The 16,489-nt window shown below is 50.7% G+C and overlaps 1 long non-coding RNA gene across 1 annotated transcript; it reads right to left on the minus strand.

The window, feature by feature from the left end:
• Positions 1-26: 26 nt before the first annotated feature.
• Positions 27-13,399, minus strand: LOC311374795. Its single transcript, XR_014643127.1, has 3 exons — positions 13,172-13,399; positions 8,618-8,703; positions 27-149 (listed from the first exon to the last, which is right to left on the minus strand). It is a non-coding gene; the product is annotated as an uncharacterized lncRNA (long non-coding RNA).
• Positions 13,400-16,489: the final 3,090 nt, after the last annotated feature.

The raw sequence follows: 16,489 nt of genomic DNA on the forward strand, positions 1-16,489 counted from the left end.
GGGGTGGGGTGGCGGCCTCCGGTGTGGCCGTTACTCACCCCAGGCCGGGCGTGTCGCAGGTGGACAACTTGCGCTTTCGGTTTTCCGAGCTCATGGGCTCCATGGAGTTGTCTCCCGCCGGTCCGCTCATCCTGTGTACATATCAGCACCTGGCGAGGACCGGACAAAAGAAAGGGGAGAAATAAATAAACAATAACACTGAAGGCCGCATTATCTACCCAGCGGGGTAAATAGGGTATTAACACAAGGGGGGGGGGGGGGGGGGGAGAGGAGGGGACGCTTGGGATGGGGGGGATCTGCAGCCAATTACCGCACACTGAATCTGGAGAGCAATCTGAGTAGGGTACCCTTATGAACTATTGAGGAAATTGTAATAAGGAAAAAAGGGCTGATGGTTGGTGTGCTGTGAACAGTAAACACCAGCGTAATGAAGGCTCACATCATGCAAATCATATTCTCTTGGCAGAGATTGAAAACTAAACATGTCTCGTCTGCCTCCACCCCCTCCAAGACCACCGTGAGCAGGCCTGGTGTGTGTGTGTGTGTGTGTTGCCGTGTATGAGCTGCCTTTCTTGTCTCTCTTTGGTGCGTGCGTCTATCTCGGTGTGTGTTTGTGGGTGTCGTCAACACAAATGCACATGCATGCACCGAAAGCGCCACGGAGGAGCAGTGCCTCTCATCATTAGCGACACTGTAAAACGAACCCGGATAGACAGCCGTTGGCTTCTCACCACGCGAGGGACGGAGAGGAGAGGAGGAGAGGTGAGGAGGAGAGGAGGAGAGGTGAGGAGGAGAGGAGAGGAGGAGAGGAGGAGAGGAGGAGGCGGAAGAATCAGATGGCGAGGGGTGCAGCGGACAGTGGGAGACAAGGAAAATGTGGAGGAGGGGTGGAGGGGAAGAGGAAGATGGATGAAGTGGAGGGGAGAAGAGGGGAGAAGAGAAGAAAGGAGGAGGAGGTGGTGAGGATGAGGATGGGGGAGGGAAGCTAGTGCTGTGAAGCGTGTGCTGATTGGTCACTTTCTTAGCCACAGTGACAGCAGCTGACACTGGGGAAAGGTAGGAGGGAAAGAGAGAGAGAGAGAGAGAGAGAGAGAGAGAGAGAGAGAGAGAGAGAGAGAGAGAGAGGAGGGAAGGCAGGATCAGATCAAGGAGAGAAATAGAGAGAGGGCAGCAGGGAAGGAAAGAGAGAAGATAATGAACTGGGGGAAGAGGGAGTGAATAAAATAAATGCAGGAATAGCAAGCTTACAGTGAAGTGTAGAGGATGCAGAGATAGAGAGAGGCTAATAGAGAGCGCAAGAGAGAGAGAGACAGAGAGATGGAGAGAGAGAGAGAGATCAGCCATATGACGGAAAAACACTGGGTGACAAAAAAGGTGTGAAAACTGGAGCCGGTAGATATGGATGGGAAAGGCTTGAGGGACCGAGGGCGGGGGAAGGGAACAGGTAAGGGAGAGATAGAGCGAGAGAGGGGGAGGAGGAGGAGGAGGAGGAGGAGGGGGGGAGATAACACAGAGGAGATAGAGATGTGGGGCGGGTGTTCAAGTATCAAGGGAACGGTGTTGTGACGTGTGTCCGCGTGGCGCAACCCAACAGGCCCACACCACTCCAGTCCCCCTCTTAACCTTCACAGCCAGAGCACCATTTCCAATCCATTGATTACACGGTTATCCTGCAAACCTCTGCTGCAGAGACAATCACAGCGACAGTGGGGGTGGGAGGGCTGTTTGTGTGTGCGTGGCCGCGTGTGTGCGTGCCTGTGTGTGTGTCTCACCGGCCCGTTATTTAATCATCACGCATCATTATCTCCCCTACCTCCTTCCTGATCCTCCTCGAAGGGTCCCGGCCACCCCGGAGAAGATCTGATTTCATTTTTATTATCCTGTTCTATTACCTATTTGCCTATCGGGGGTGCTGCGTGTCACCAATAATATGTTTTAAACGGCGCAAGCCCGGCTGATGTGCAATTAAGGGGGGCGTGCGAGCGCTGGGGGGGTGGGTGGGGGGGACGTGCCGCCGCTCAGCCCAGCCAGAATCAATGGGGGACGCAGCGTTCAGAGGCGACTTAGAGAGCAGGGCCGGGCCCCGCAGTGGCTCAGCCCCCGGGCGCCGGCGGGGCGCCGGGGGGTGACGGCCTACAAACCTGATGAGGGGAGTTACTGAGGGAGACGTGACGTTCCTGCGCAGCTCAAGCCTGCCGTCCCCCCGGTTCCGTTAAATCTTTTAATCTGCCGCCCTCAGCCCCCCCCTCTGCCCGCGCTCCGTCTCCCATCCTCCGTCGCCGCCTGCCCCCCCCCCCCCCTCTGTCTGTCTGTCGGTATGTCTCCCCGTTCGGCCCCGCCCCGGGTGCTTCATCCGTGTTCATCCGTCCGTCGGTCCGTCCGGACGGGAGGTGAGGAGGTGAGACAGAGAACCTTCCGGCAGTGAGGAGGAGAAAGAGGAGGAGGGGGGTGAGGAGGAGGAGGAGGAGGAAGAGGAGGAGGGGGGTGAGGAGGAGGAGGAGGATGAAGAGGAGGAGGAGGATGAAGAGGAGGAGGGGGGTGAAGAGGAGGGGGGTGAAGAGGAGGAGGAGGATGAAGAGGAGGAGGAGGATGAAGAGGAGGAGGGGCGTGAAGAGGATGAGGAGGATGAAGAGGATGAGGAGGATGAAGAGGAGGAGGAGGATGAAGAGGATGAGGAGGATGAAGAGGAGGAGGGGGGTGAAGAGGAGGAGGAGGATGAAGAGGAGGAAGAGGACAATGAAGAGGAGGAGAATGAGGAAGATGAGGAGGAGGAGGATGACGAGGATGATGACGAGGACGAGGATAATAAAGAGGAGGAGCATGAAGAGGAGGGGGAGGATGAGGAGGAGGAGCAGGAGGAGGATGAAGAGTCGACGGCGCCGAGCCGCGAGGAGGGGGGAGGCGGAGGCGGGTAAGGAGGGAGGCGGCGCCGTAGGAGCAGGGGGGGGGGGGGGTGGGGGGGGGGAGTGGCGCAGACCTTGAAGAGTCAAGCGTTACGGGGGTTTGACTTGAATCCTTTTCGCCGATACTCTCCCACCGAGGGAGCCTGTCTCCCTGCCGCCCGCCCGCCCGCCCACCCGGCCACCCACCAGCCTGCCAGTCTGCCTGCCTATTGACGGAGACCTCAAAGGCGGTGGGGGTGGTGTGCTCTAATTGCGGAGTGAATGAGGCGGCCCCAGAGGATGGTTGATTAGGAGGCTGCTGAATGCCCCAGGGAAATGGGTCACCTCCAGTCTGGCGCGGGCGGCTCACTCTTTTCTCCCCTCCCCAGTGGGTGAGGGGGGGCCGGGGGGGAGGGGGAGGGGCGGGGGGGAGAAGGGAAGGAACGGTGGGTCAATTACACGCCGCGGGCACCGAATCTGGTGGCAGAGAGGCAGAGCACAGCATGGAGGCTGCCGGCGGGTGGGTGACGCTAAGGAAACAGGGGATGATGGGGTGAGGAGGGGAGGGGGGGCGGGGAGGAGGTGGATTAGGGGCATCAATGGAGGTTGGGGGCAGTTGGGGAAGGGCGGCCCGATGGGCTTGGGATGACACAGTGGTGACGGCACAGAGAAGAGTTGTGTCGCGGGGGTCTTCATTAAGAGCAGGGACAAAGTGGCAGAGATTGATTCCCCTTTGGGTGTCGGGTCCGTGCACGCCTCTCATTACGCTGTAATTATTTAGCCACACACTCGCCGCTTTAATTCTGTTGCACGTCGATCTGAGACAATAGACCGGGTCCTGCGCCGGAGAAAGGCTGCGAGGCATTCATCACAGCCGGAGGCTGCAGGAGGAAGCAGTTCATCACCGTCGCTTACCAAGACGAGGCTGCTCGTGTCCTCAACCTGCAGAGCACACCACAGCCAGGAACCAGGAAGCCTCTACTAACAATATGCGAGCTGCTCAGAGCGCACTTTGACTGATTCTTAATTCTTTACACCCCCCCAATTCACGGGGTCAAAGTCGAATTACGCTTCACTTTCAGAGTCCGTCGAAACAGGCTCTTATTGGAGTCATGGCACACTTTCACCTTGTTACCACGACCCACAGGATACTAAAGATACATTCAAAACGACAGAAGGTTGATAGCTATTGGGTCTTGATCAGAGGACCTCCCTTCACCGGCCATCTAAAGAGGGATCCAGTGCAGAGGAGAACAGGCAACAGCCAGCGTTAAAACACTGCTATGGGCTGTATAAAGGGTTGATCGGTACGTTTGATTCTAAACCCCCCCCAACAAAATAACATTTATATAAAATTTACAAAAACATTTCCTCAAGATGAAATTATTTTGACATAAAAACGTGACATGATGTAATTTTCTTAACACTTCTAGTCCTCCATTACTCGTGGCATTGATCGAACCGTAACAGCTCAACCCTGGCGTGTGACGGACAACTTTGGGCTTTTTACGTTGCTCAGTAATGAGGCCAAGTCAGGTCTTATACACTGCCAGGCAGTTCCCCAGTAATCAGTCAGGTGTGACTCTGGAGCCACAGAGTTTATTACAGATCTCAGTCAGTAAGACCAGAGCCTGTGGACCCTGCCACGGCAACCACCCCTGGTCTCTGTAATCCCCGCGACGTGGACCGGAGGAAGGATCACTCACTCAGATCAACACACAGCTCTCGACTGGGCACTTACTGTCCAGCCATAGACCTCATAAACCACCCTGGACCTGAGCACAGAAAATACTCACACAGAGTTTTTGTTTTGAGTGTGATGGGTGCCGTTTCCAAATTCTCTCCACTAACAATTTTCCCTGAAGGGTACCCATGACGACTGTGCTGGATTTGACAGCTCTAATGCTTGAGGAAGGCTATTTGGAGGAGTTCAGAGGGAATAATTGCCACATTAAATTACTGTAGAAAAAAAGGACAGGAGTGGATAATTGCAGGAGTGTGGTCGCGGCCATGGTTAGGAAACAAACTTTCGTTTGTCTCCGATAGTTTTACCGTTTCGCGAATAGCCAAATTGAGGTCCATGCTAGCACACGTTGTTACTTCGAATCAGGGGAACGGCCAGTGAGTTTCTGTCGTGGCAGAGGCCAATCAGAACTTGAGGAGATGTCATATAGTCAGCGAGAAAATGAGCATTTGCCATGGGAGAGGCACCCATGGCGGTGAGGAGGGGGAGAGGTAACCGTTACCTCACTGGGTGCTCTTGGTTATTCAGAGGAGATGGTTTAGGTTAGGATTCAAAATGGAGGACGGGTGGAGGGGCTGGGTGGCCAGGGGAGCGTCAGAGTGGAGGAGTGACGGTGGGCAGGGGGGCTGGAAGCCCTCGGATGACGACGCCCTTAAGGTGGGTGGAGGGGGGAGGTAGTGGCCGAGGTGGAGTAAGGGCAAAAGGTCAAGGGTTGGGAGGGCACAGGTGGAAGGGAAGGCGGGGTAAGAGAGGGTCAAAAAAAGAGTGGAGCAGAAAATAAAGGAAGGGGAGAGCGAGAGTGAGCGAGAGTGAGAGCGAGAGATGGAGGGAGAGGGAGAGAGAGAAAAACAAGATGCTTGGATTGAGGACAAGCAAGGGCAATTTGATGAAAGGAATCTATGGGGAGTTCAGGGATTATTATGTCAGGGATAATGTATAGAACGCCGGTCATTATCGGGAAAATAAGCCGCGACGGGGCGAACCGGACACCGACACGAAGCAGAGGCATCTTGCCTCGCCCTGAAGGGGCTTATTTTCGATAATGACCGGCGACGTTCTATACATTATCCCGCTTATTACACGGCTACTTGCCAAAACAAAAAAAATAACTTCACACGGTGTGTCTTTTTGCAATTTATTTGTTACCAGCATTTGTAGTGTTGATCAGCAGAGAAATAGTCCGCCAAAGACGTTGACGTCGCTTAGCAACCGAATACGCTGGGGTTGATAAGTCACCAGACTACTTGCGGAGTGACGCAAGGCGTGAAACAGAGGCAGAAAAATCCACTTTCCTTGACAGCGGTCATTATATGCATAGTCAATATCGAAAAATAATTGACCGCCGGAAGTCGGGAAGGCCCATGCAAGTGAACGGAGCGTGTGTAATATGCTCTGTGTAATAAATATGGATAATATATCCATACCCTAGTAGATCTAGAGTTAACATATCTTGTATAAGGGGTATGTAATAATATTTGTATACATTGCTAACATTTTATTTGGTTACATTTGAATAGAATACTGATGAATAGTTTGGTATATTAATTGTAATTAATTAATTGTAATGTCAATATAGTATTTGATATATTGTACTTTTTACATCAATGTTTTTATCAATGTACTCACTGTATTTACACAATTGATTGCACAAATGCACTGTGTAAAGTGCTTTTCTTTTCATTCAGCCCTTCAACAAGTAGGTGATGTTCCCAGTTACAGTATGACAACTAATGGTTATAACAAAAATCCAAACGACCAGCAGCAATTGTAAATTGAACTAAATGCATTAGACTCACAAGTCTTGTGATTCTAAACTAGCAGCGAAATGAGAAAGAGAGAGAGAGCGAGAGATAGAGAGAGAGAGAGAGAGAGAGACAGAGAGAGAGAGTCTGTCTCTCTCTCCTCTCATGCCTTCAGACAGAGTGACGGCAGATCCCAGGCGATGCTGGCATCAAACTTCCTGTTTGTGCGATAACTGTCTCTCTCTGTCTGTCTTTCTCTCTCTCTCTGTTCTTTTTTTGGCTTTGACTGTGGAGAGGATGGGGCAGGGGGGCGGGGCTGAGGGCTAGAGGGTTGAATAACAGAGGGGGGAGTGGAGGTGCAATCAGGGGCGGGCATGCTCAGGCTTGGTGGTTGTGGACCCCCACACAACCCCCCCCAGACACCGCCTCGCCCCCCCCAGACCACACCCCGCCCGCTAGCCAGCCGCTATTCATAAGTCCTGTTGACAAAACAGAAGCACACGCGCGCACACACAGACACACACACACACACACACACACACACACACAGACACACACACACACACGCACGCACGCACACACACACACACGGGGGCCAGGCCCACGCAGGCAGTCACACCAAGGACGTGACAACGCTTTCAGCTGCCGCTACAGTCATGGATTCCCACTGGGGGGCCAACAGGACTCCTGAGTCCTCACATGGCCCCCAGAGGGCCTGGAAAAAAAACGCTTCTGGTGGGTGTCTACTCTCCAGAGGAGCCATGAAGTAAAAAGAGGGTGTGTGCCCAAACGTTTTGCATTTCCCATTAGGTTTTCAATGGTCTCTGTGTTGGTCATTCAGTCTGCCTGTCTGTCTGTCTGTCTGTCTGTCTGTCTGCCTGTCTGTCTGTCTGCCTGTCTGTCTGTCTGCCTGTCTGTCTGCCTGCCTGTCTGTCTGTCTGCCTGTCAGTCAGTCTGCCTGCTGGCCTGCCTGCCTGTCTGCCTGTCTGTCTGTCTGTCTGCCCGTCAGTCAGTCTGCCTGCTGGCCTGCCTGTCTGTCTGTCTGTCTGTCTGTTGACTGGCCTCCTCCACACAGTGACCAGGCGTATCAGCACTACTGTGGCCCTCATTAGTTTGTATTCAAAACTTTAACGGGATCCACACGGTGGGGAGACGGAGTGGAGAGACACAAACAAGAGTCCAACGAAGCGCCCGCCGCCCGACCGGCCACAGGCCGGATTAAACCAGCTGGAGGGCCGGCATCCGGCCCCCAGGCGGGAGCTTACCCAGCTCCGCTCTGCCCCCTAACTTAGTGTGACACGGTGGGGCACACAGCCAGAATCATCTGCTCCATACCGCCCTCCTCCTCCTCCTCCTCCTCTGCCTCCTCCTCTCCTTCCTCCATATGGAGGAAGCCTCTGACACCGCCCGCTCCAACACACACACACACACACACACACACACACACACACACACACACAGACACACACACACAGACCGCCCTCACGCATCACTTCCTGTTGCAGTCTCTACAGCGAGGGAGTGGAGGCTGACTGCAGCGTGGAGGTGATCGCACCTTGCTGCTGTTGGGATAGCATTCAGTGTTCGGATTGGTCTGGATGTGTATGCTTTATGTGTGTGTGTGTGTATACATATTCTTGTGTGAGTGTGTGATTGTATGCATGTGTCAGGGATAAGGATTAATGTGCTGTTTCTCTCTCTCTGGCAGGGGGGGCAGAGAGAGTAATTTCATTTCTGCTCTGGTCTTTCCGTGACCATGGCCGCTACACTCTTCCTCCCACTCTTCCTCTCTGCTCTGACCGTCCCCTCACTGCCTCTACCTCTCGTTCTCGTCTACTCTTCCGCACAGTACAAACTCACTACTGCTCTCCTCCTCTCTGTCCCTCCCCCCTCCCTCCATCCCTCCCTCTCTCCCTCCTCTTGCTCGGTCTATCTCTCTCTCGCCGACAAAAATATATCTTCCTCTATTGTTGCAAAGCTTTTGTGAAATACCGTACTGAGTAACCTACCGCAGAAAAACAAACAACTGTGCGTGCGCACACACAGGCATACACACACACACAAGCACAAGCAGACAGACACACACACACAAGCAGACAGACACACACACAGTGGTTTCAGTGTGCTTGTAGATCAGGATGTTGCAACAATGTGGCAACAACAAGAAACTGACTCCTGCAAACAAGCCCACCTCAGCCCAGCAGGAGTCAGAGCCGTTGCCATGCCAACCATACCCGTCTGGAGCCCACCTTGTGACGGCGCCAAGTAGACGGACAGTCTGGTCCCGCCTCTCCCCCCCCCCCCTCCGGAGGTGTGGTCCTATCGGGGCGAGAGTCTGTAGGCACACACACACACACAGACACACAGACACACACACACACACACACACACACACAGGCACAAACACACACCCACACACACACAAAAGGAGATAATAAGCAAGTGTGCTCAACACTGCATATTCATTATGAGGATATTAATGAATATCAGGCAATGTTATTAATCTGCGTCGTGAAGACTGCACAGGAAACAGCTTAATGAGCACCGGGAAATCATGAAGGCAGCTCCCGCACACAGGAGCCACAATATGTCCTTTTATTTTCTATTAAAGTGCATAGAGAGGCACAGCCTACATCATGAGGCTGTTGCTGCAGCCTGTGTACACACACACACACACACACAAAAGACACACACACAGCCATACACACATATACACACACAATGCACGTCGTGCACAAACAGTTACATAAGCATTTACAGACACAGAAACACACACACACACACACACACACACACACAATACATGTTGTGCACAAACACACAGATATATATTTACAGACAGACAAAAAAACAAAGAAAGACATAGACACAGACAGAAATAAAGGCACACACAGACACACACACACACACACACACACACACACACACAGTTTCAGTGAGTGAGCCTTCAAGCAGTTTTGAGAGTCGGCAGATGAGCATAAACATAACAAAAAATGGCAGCAGCCTAAATCACCATGCTGATCTCTAAAGCACAAAATGGGCTAATTTGCGTCAATTTGGGCACCGAGTGTACATATGCCTGAGTGTGTCCTGCCGAGTTGTTATAGTATCTCAAGTGCATTGTTGAAACAACCATATGGAGAGTATCCAGTGGGGGTAAAGAGTGCGTAACCATGGAGAAAGCTGGGTGTTTCCATGACACCCTGTCATCGGCGGTGCAAACAGCCAAGATGTCTCATGTTCATCTGCCACTCTGTCTCTGCTTGTGTCCGCGCCTGGAAGTGTGTGTGTGTGTGTCTTTGTGTGTCTTTTTTCAAACCCAGAGTGAGGGTTCCTTCTCTATGTTGATGAAAATGCTTTTACACTAGATGTGGCGACACCAGAATATATTTGTCTGATAGATTAACGTTCCAAGTGTGTCTTTGTGTGTGTGTTTTGTGCGTTGGGGTCAACCAGGAGTTGAGGGCTTTCTTTTTTTTTTTAGGATTTTTTACGTGTGTGTGTGTGTGTGTGTGTGTGTGTGTGTGAGTGCATCTCGCCGTGTGTCTGCATTGGCGTCCCCCCGTCAGCAGGCTGACCGCTGGCTGTACCCCATGATTGGGAGCAGATGGGGGCCGTCGGAGGGTAGAGGGGAGGGGGGGGAGGATGGGAGGAGGGGAGTGCTCTAGTTTTATGTGATCTATGGACTCGCAAAGTAACAAAGACCCCACTTAACCACCGGTGCCTTGCCTATGCACTGAGAGATGAGCGAGGGAAAGAGAGAGACCAGGGACGAGGGAGGAAAAGAAAGAGAGCGAGAGCGAGAGAGAGAGAGAGAGAGAGAGAGAGAGAGAGAGAGAGAGAGGGAGAGAGATTGAAAATGCTTGGAGAACAAGGCTGCTGTGATTCTGTGATCACTTATTACAGACATCCCTCATGAACTGACCACAGCGCGACAATCCCGCCACCCCCGTATTCCCTGTCAGTTTACCATTGTTGTCCAACAACCTCCATAGTCTTTCAAGTTAGACCCTTTGCCTCACGTGTGTAAAATATGATATTGGACCAAATAAATATAAATAAATGATGTCCAAATAAAAACATATTAACTTTTTCGGCGCGCTAAGGCATTAGGGCGGACTATGTGAGGCTATTTTGAAGTGCTGTAGAAGCCAACAACAATAACAAAAACACAACTGGAAGCCTACAGCAAGAGAGAGAGAGAGAGAGAGAGAGAGAGAGAGAGAGAGAGAGAGAGAGAGAGAGAGAGAGAGAGAGAGAGCGAGAGAGCGAGAGAGAGAGAGAGAGAGAGAGAGATAGAGAGAGGGACAATGATTGTGCGCGGAAGATAAACATTGCATGTGTAGGGCGTTTCCCGTTGGGGGACGTCAACGATAACAAAAACATATAATTACTCCGGCCTTGTCCTTTAAGCAGGCAGAAAAAAACAAAACAAAAAGGGGGTGTGATGGAATCCGGCGGCGGGGGTGGCGGTGGCGGAGCAGAAAAGAGAAGTGGTGACGAGGTGCTGCGCGCTGCACGGTGCGAGCCGGAGCAGCTAGACTTCAGCGGGATCATTACAGCTCTTTGTGCTCACTGTGACACAGCAGCCACGGAGCGCAGGGCTCAATAAATGCTAGTTAGCAGCATGTGGCGCCGCACGTAGCAACACAGACGAGCAGGGAGGAAGAGGGAGAACGGGGACAATGGATGAGGAAGGAGAAGCAGAAGAAGGAGGAGGAGGAGGAGGAGGAGGAGGAGGAGGAGGAGAAGGATGTCAATTGAGGAATGTTTTAGCGTGCCGACACACACTCACCGGGTCTCCTATCCACCCCCCCCCCCCACTTTGACACATGATGCACCCTCTCTGTTTATCTGCCGACTCTCTCAATTAAAACCACCGCAGAGAAACAGCCTTTGGTTTTACTGTCCAACCCCCCCTTCAATGAAAGCATATGTGTGTGTGTGTGTGTGTGTGTGTGTGTGTGTATGTGTTGTGTGTTGGTGCTTGCAGGGGTAATGTTTTAACATACTCAAATCAGTCCAATGAGGCTATAGCTTAGACTTGCCAAAAACAAAATTAAGCTTCAATTAGATTGCGAAGATGAAAAAAACGGCAGTTTCTTAGGATTTTGATTGAAGAGACCAATTACTGTGTGTGTGTGTGTGTGTGTGTGTGTGAGTTAGAGAGGGGGAGAGAGAGAGAAAAGAGAGAAAAAAAGAAAGAGAGAGAGCGAGAGTGAGAGACAGAGAGAGAGAGAGAGAGAGAGAGAGAGAGAGAGAGAGAGAGAGAGAGAGACACGCATACAGAGCCAGAGAGACAGAGAGAGATAGAGAGAGAGAAACAGAGACAGAGAGATAGAGACAGAGAGAGAGAGCGAGAGCAAGAGAGAGAGACAGGGAGACAGAGAGACAGAGAGACAGAGAGAGAGAGAGACAGAGAGACAGAGAGAGATAGAAAATGCTAGAGATACATGCAAGGCTTCTGGTGAGATAGCGACCCTCTTTATGTCAGCTTTATCATGCAGTCTCTTGTCCAATAGGGGCAGGGAATGACAAAGCAAACATTTCTCTCGGGTCACTGTACGCCGGAAACATGGGGTGGCTGTGTCACAGAGATTATCAAATGCCATTCATGCAAATGCATGGCGTCGGTGAAAGTAATGTCTAGGTTTCTCTCTTACTAGAGTCTTCCTGTCGGGAGGGTGAATAAAGTCACCAACCCAAACCAAGCAAACAAAAACGTTTTTGTATGAGTATGTAGTTCAGGAGAATGTAAAGGTTTGTGTGTGTGTGCGGTGTGTCCTTTGAGTGAATCTCTACTTTTGCTGCTCATACAAAGCAGCACTCTGGAGGAGAATAGCAGGTAGCTACCAGGTTTCATCTATCCTTCCCCTTAAACAAATCAGACCACAGAGAATAATGATCAAGTCCATAACGCGGCGCCACAAGTGTGGGGCTGCCGAAGAGAGAGGAAGGCCTACTTTGCCATACCACTCCTTTATTTAGTACGGCAGACTCGTCTCGTAAACACAAAATACCCTCGCCCTCCCCCAGCCCCATCATATCGTATGAGTCTTTAAATTCCCCAGTGAAATAGCGCTTTGATCTGATGCTAGCTTAAACTAGCAATGCTGAAGATTCAGGCACAGCGCCTCAGCTAAACTTCACATCTTTAGAGCAATTACCACTATTTACAGGATGACGCACACAGCTCTAAACCCAGCGTCAGGACGAGAGGAAGGGGGTGTGGTGGATGGATGGGGAATGAAGAAAAGTGACAGATCCTAGCTTAGCACAGAAAGACTCCAAGAGGGTGTACAGAGAGTCTAAACCCACCCGGCCATACAGTGTGTGTGTGTGTGTGTGTGTGTGTGTGTGTGTGTGTGTGTGTGTGTGTGTGTGTGTGTGTGTGTGTGTGCGTGCGTGTGTGTGTGGATGCGTGCGCCCTTGCGTGTGTGCATGTGTGAATTTGGGAGTTGGTGTGCATACTGTAGTGTGCCAGACATTTGCATCCATTTCACCATACGGAAATGGACGTTTTTGCATGACTCATCTTTTTTTCCAAGAAGGTACAGCTAACCAAAGGCATACCCGCGCTACACTGTGTGCACCAACAACCACCATTACCTTATTGATGTGAACACCGTGCTACTTCAGAGGCCCCTAACCCGGGGGCTGTCGGCAGAGAGCGGAAGTGAAGAGAGACAGGGCCTGCGTGAGCCAGGATGATAATGATAGCCTAGGGCTGCTGCAGAATACATTTGTAAAGTAACTTGCGTTTTTAAAGGAAAGCCGACGCGCACCAACCGAAAAACACAAACCTTTATCGCTCTGTATGTTGTACGTGGATGCAGGTGGTGGATCAGGCTGCGTGGTGAGGTGGATGACGGCAGCGCAGACAGAGTGGGTGTCGGTAACGCAGCGCGGCGCGTGCAGGCCGGGCCCGGCCTCGTTTTAACAGAGGGGCAGCCTGATGGGGTGGAGCGAGAAGGCCATGTCCTGCTGTCAGGTCGGTGGATCAATCAAGTTGGCAGTCAAAACACCATACGCGTTTCTGCGGGCGGAGAGATGAATTATTATGATATTATTTTCATAATGGGGCTTAAGATTTAAGAGCTATTATTTGAGTGTCATTTATTAGAAATGTCATAGCCATCTGTCAGCTATTAGTGAGTGAAAGGCAGTGTGATATTATCCGATTTTGAGTTTCGAGTTGACTACGTCAACCTCTGTTTGACACAATTTCAATCTGAGAACACTCCCAGCTAATTTCTGAGCAATCAGGGCATCTTTCCTCTGATTGGTTCAGGGAGTCCTTCTTGCCTGTCAATCACCGGTCCGTGAAATGTAACACTTCTCAATGGCGGAAAAACAAAGGGAGGGAGGGACAAGGGAGGGTTGGGATGTTTTTTCGGTTGTTAGGTTTCCAAATCTTGCTATGTTCCGTTCTTCTCTGCTCTCAATTTACAACCTTCAAGTCTTGCCTACAGCACCTTTAAAGACTGTTAAGACTCAATTCAGACACACAAAAGCACAGATGACCCCAATTATCTGCTGGTGGTTTGTCTGAGCTACCCTTCGAGAACCCCCAGAGTTTATTTCAGGAAACCTAACAGTTAAATGCTTAAGGGGGTGCTGGATTTATCTTAAGGGTCAGCTGTTTGCTTCTTGTTGCTGACAGCCACCAGGGCTCTGAGAAGGGGTTAGTGTCAAACTAGTAATAGCCTACAACTCAGACCACCTCAGACCGAGATTTACTTTGCTCTCATGGAAAATTCGAGAACATGAAACAGCATGAAAGCAGAATGTGGTTGGATCTGACCCAGGAATGTTAGGGAGAATACCTGGACATCTAAAACCAACGACGCAACGCAAGGTTAACATTGAGCAGTATCCACCACCTCTGCTGGCATCAGAGGAGTATCCATACTCCGTACTGCAGCTTTATTAAACAATTTGACTAGCCAGGAATATTTAGAAAGTTAAAAAAAGGTCTTCAATTATTATTATAGCCTAGCTTAAGCTGAGAATCCCAAACAGTAGCGGGGGTAGCCTTTAGCTTAATAGCTTAGCTCCACAGTCTCACATTTCACACTGGCCTAAGAGTCATAAAGTGTAAAACGACATGGTCTGTGTTTGCTTAGACCTAGCTAATCAATTACCAACTCGGCCACAGGCAGACACGTGTGTCTGTGTGCGTGCGAGTGTGCGGGTAAAGTGAACAAAAAGCTCTCAACAGAGGGATAGAGGGAGAGAACAAGAGGGAGAGATAGGAAGAGGGAGATTGAAATGAAGGGACACATTCCTGTGCTCACGAATGCCATTGCTAAAGTGGAGCAGAGGCAACCAACTGATAAGATAAAGATGGCCAGCGTCTGCATCCATCACCTTCAACTGAACCAGAAAAGAGGACGGGGATCGTCACGGCTGCCTGCGACTGAGCGTATGCCCAAAATAATATCAATTATAAAAAGAAAAAAAGAAAACACACACCTATAAACAGACTGGGAGCCACACCAGTCCACCATTCAACCCCAGATAGACTTACAGCAAGGCAGTAATCATCCTTGGGTCTAGTGCTGCCTGTGTCATCAAACTAAAGAAGATGGTTGTTTTAAACACTCTATGGGGACCTATCATTTATGCAGGGGAGTATGCATTATCACACCACAAAGACACACACACACACACACACACATACACATACACATACACACACACACACACACACGCGCACGCACGCACGCACACACACACACACACACACCTAAAATCACATCCATGAGACTGATCTATTAAACATGTAGCAAGGCCAACACATGGATCTATTTAAAGGAAAGCCAATGGGGAGCAGAGGGAGACACAGACACTGTTCAGTCACACACACACACACACACACACACACACACACACACTCTTGTGTGCGTGTCTGTCTGTGTGACTGAATAGCGTCTGGTGTTGTGTGTGTGCCAAGGTGAGAGCAATGAGTGAGGTAAAGTGGACCTTTTTCCTCTTTCTGAAAAGGTTTGTTAGTCGATATGTTTTACAAATAAACTTGTGTTTTTCATCCCTCCACTATCCTTGATATGACTCAACAAGAAAAGGACCATTTGTTAACACATTTTTTAACATGGCATTCCTGGCTTTTTATAGTCGCTTTTTCAAGCGAGCGTCGGTCGAAAAAGAAAGTCAAGGAGGAAGTGAGATAGTGGCGGGAATTGACCGGTTTGTAACAGATTGTGAAAAAAAATGCATTCCGTGTGCGTTTCCGTAACACACACACACACACATAAGCCTGCCATCAATGTCGGCAGCACACAATATGGCCTTTACTTTATGGCCTCCAACAATTAATACAAGGTATTCATGTCATAAAGACGAAGTGCATAGGCGGAGAATAGCATGGCTTATACCTTTCTCTTAGTATAGCATAGGGGGACAATATATCTCGGTTGTTAAGGTGAATCATTTGATGAAGATCCTCTCTTTCAGTTTCAATGCAAACCACAAGCTGCATAGATAACACTATGGGCCCTCGGCCGGGGACACACACTATTCGGGCTTCGTTAGTGTAATAGGTCAATCAATATGCCCCTCCCATACTCGCCCCCCTAGCCCCGCCCTGATGGTCAGCAGGCTGCTGCCACGGCAACGGACCAACACGGAACAACCAAGTCATGCGCTGACACTAAGCAGGTCACGATTCCGTTCCTCTCAGTGTTCAAACGCCCCTCTGCCTAGGCACGGCGCTCCTGCCACTCTGGTGGCGATATCAGGAAATCTATATGTAAGACAATGAACCTGTACTTGAAGGATTAGAGACCATAAAAAAGTAGACCGCTGTCAAGTCCAACCAATGGATAAGCTTGACGCAGAGTGACCTGTCTCTGTGGGTCTCAGCCGTGAGCCGCTCAGCTAACGCGGAGACCGGTCTGTGCAATGGTTCGGTGTGTGGGTTGAGGGTTCAGACCGGGGTTAGTTCAACACTGAACATGTCTAATACGCTCGTGGGATGCCCGTTTGCGGGCTTTAACCACCTGCCAAGCTGAATATCCCCTGATCCTCATCAATACATCGGCGTCCCCACCAGAGCCACACTGCTCTATTGAGAGATCACTTCTCCTCTGCCCAGAATCAAA

This window comes from Micromesistius poutassou, assembly GCF_964030765.1.
Source record: "Micromesistius poutassou genome assembly, contig: SCAFFOLD_977, whole genome shotgun sequence".
NCBI classification, from domain to species: Eukaryota; Metazoa; Chordata; class Actinopteri; order Gadiformes; family Gadidae; genus Micromesistius; species Micromesistius poutassou.